Genomic DNA, 2,812 nt, shown 5'->3' with positions numbered 1-2,812 from the left:
CGTAGTGGAGGGCTCCAGAAATTTCGACCACCTGGGGTTCTTTAACGTGCACTGACATCGCACAGTACACGGGCCTCGAATTTCTCCTCCAAAGAAATTCAGCCGCCGCGGCCGGGATCGAACCCGGGTCTTTCGGGCCAGCAGCCGAGCACCATAGCCACTGAGCCACCGCGGCTGGCTCTTAGGGACGGGGTGAACGACTCTCCTTCGAACGACTCTCCTTCAAGGTGACCGGTTGCCCAAGGGGGAGGCAATGTCGTAGGGGTTTAAGGAGAGCTCGCGGCGGGAACGGGGTCTGTCTCTTCTCGCCGCGGTGTTACTGCCGTTTTGCCTCGCCGACGCGCTTCCTGCCCGCGCCTCCCGGATTATCCAACGCCGGTCGACGACGACTTGGTAAGCTGCTGAACCATATATTATCGGATAGGACATTCTTCCGCAGTGTGCTTTGCCTTGCGCTAGGTTAATAAACTGTTTCCTAGCGTACTCTGTTCGTTGCCTACTTCGTCCGAACCCGCCGTGGCTGTGACTTTGCGCCACGGGTTGGGGACACGAGAACGTCCGCGCATAGCTGGCACGGAAGCTCGCCTTCCCGGCCGGCTGCACGCGGAGTGACCCCATATCTTGGCACCCGAACGTGGGGCGAACTAGGCATTGAGCAGTGTACTTTGTTGGAGCGAACGACTGTCGACGCGCTAACAAAGGATGGCAGCTGATTGGCCTGACTTCCAGTCTTTGTTCATGCTGTCAGAGCTAGCGGCACAGAGCCAGGGCTCCTACTTGACTTGCCTTTGGAAGGTGTAAATCTTGAGTGTTCCACGCGGAATAGCCGAGTTGCATTCCCGGGCGCGTCGGCAGGACTTAGGCCTGGTACGGGGGCTCCACATCGGGCACCTCGCCGCTCCGTGGTGCGGACAATGGGGCACCTAGGCCTCATCATTCGACACCATCAGCGGCTGCACCCAACTCCGGGGGCGTTAGTCCGCAGTCATCCGAGGTGCTCTTGCAGAACGCGATGCAAGTTGTGCAGAGCTTAGCGGGTATGTTGCAAAACAATTTGCAAGCCCCGGCCCAGGCACCCCATCTTAGGATAGACGTACCTACCTACACGGGGTACCATGACAGAACAGGGGCTAATGAGTACCTCGACCGTCTGCTGCATTATCAGCAAGCGACAGGAATCGCAGACGCCGAACTTCTCGCGCGTGTTGTGCCTGCCTCTTTGACGGAGCAAGCGGCCCGCTGGTACCAACTAACCTGTAACCGAGCGAGTACAATGGAGGAGTTTAGCGCAAGCTTCCGCGACGAATTCCTTCCCGCTAACTACAAGTGGCGTTTGAGGAGAGAGCTGGAACTCCGCACCCAGCACCCCGACGAGTCTTTGTTAGAGTACGTCCGAGCGATGGACGAACTGTATCGCCTCGCTGACCCTCGCGCCACAAACATGGAGAAAGTTGAGCGTGTCACACGACAAGCGCACCCGACTTTCGCGGCCTACCTGAGAGGAGGCAGGTTTAGAGACCTGGACGAGCTAGCATCTGAGCCGAAGCGCATTCAGGGAGACACCCTCTCTGCGCGAACGTATCGGCCGCCGCCACCCGCATCGCAGTCACTTGAGCCGCGCTGCGCGTGGAATGGCAGCTCAGCGCGTAGTCCGTCTAGAGCTGAAGCGACAGCACAATTAGCTGACGAGCGTGTCCCGAGGGGTTGGGAGTTGTCCGACCGCGCTTTGGACCCATTCAGCTACGCTTTGCGAACAGCACACGCTGCCGCAGAGCGCAACACATGTAGCCGAGATCGCGAGGCCGACACGTGGCCGCACGAGCGGCCCCCACCGTCCGCACCGCGAGATCGAGATCGAAACGACCGACCGGAACGTGGCGAGCAGCGCCTAGCCCGTCGGAGCCCGAGCAACCGCTGCTACAGGTGTGACCAACCGGGGCACTTCGCCCGTGACTGCGGCCGCCTTTCCGCCCGTGAGCAAACACGGTCGGGAAACGGCCACAGCCGCCGGTGATCGACTTTCGATCCCGCGCGGCGTACACAGAGAAACCCGGTCTATTAGCGCCTTCGGCATGTCGCGTAGGAAGTTCTGTTGACTTGCCAGCGCCGTTCATTGAGCTAACGATAGCTCGAAAGAAATTCACCGCGTTACTCGATACAGGGGCAAGCGCTTCTTTGTTCGGTGACGAGGTGCTAAACCATCTCCGCCAGAACAACATCCGGTTGAGAGAGCGCGATACCACTTTTCGCCTCGCGAGCGGCACAGCGCAATCTAGCGGTGCGGCTAGGATAGTGGTTCGCTGGGAAAGACGCGTGCGGCGACAAGGCCTCGTTCATCTTCCCTGTTTATCCGTTCCTGTAATTCTTGGGCGAGACTTCCTAGCCAAGACAGGCATTGTGATAGACATAACCAGCGGAGGCTATCGGGAGCGCACCACCGGCGCCTTGAAGCTTTTTGCGAAAGCGCCCGCGGCCTCGCAGTCAATTACGGCTCCGAACGCGAAGCGAGCGGGGAGAGACCGTGGAAAATCACCCCCCCCCCCCCCGGCCCGGAAACAAGCATGCGGGCGGACAGTCGCCGCTGAGAGAGGGCCCACAGAGAATGTTGTCGTGGTAGAAAGCTGTTCTACCGTGCCAGGGAGGGCAATGCACCCTTTGTTGTCGGAGGTGAACAGCGTATCGGAGAGGGAGAAGGCACGTTTGTCATCTCTGCTCTTCGAATTCAACGCGACATTCACCGACCGGCCTGGCCTCACTACACTAGTAAGGCACAGAATAGACACGGCTGATGCACTGCCTTGGAAGTGCAATC

General features: G+C 59.4%; 1 pseudogene; it reads left to right on the top strand.

The window, feature by feature from the left end:
* Positions 1-702: 702 nt before the first annotated feature.
* Positions 703-1,892, top strand: LOC149345349 (uncharacterized; annotated as a pseudogene).
* The last annotated feature ends 920 nt before the right edge of the window (positions 1,893-2,812 follow it).

This window comes from Amblyomma mixtum, chromosome 5 (genome assembly GCF_055824585.1).
Source record: "Amblyomma mixtum isolate Tamu chromosome 5, ASM5582458v1, whole genome shotgun sequence".
Classification (NCBI taxonomy): domain Eukaryota; kingdom Metazoa; phylum Arthropoda; class Arachnida; order Ixodida; family Ixodidae; genus Amblyomma; species Amblyomma mixtum.
Note: the sequence above shows the minus strand (reverse complement) of the source record. Positions and strands in the feature narration are given on the sequence as shown.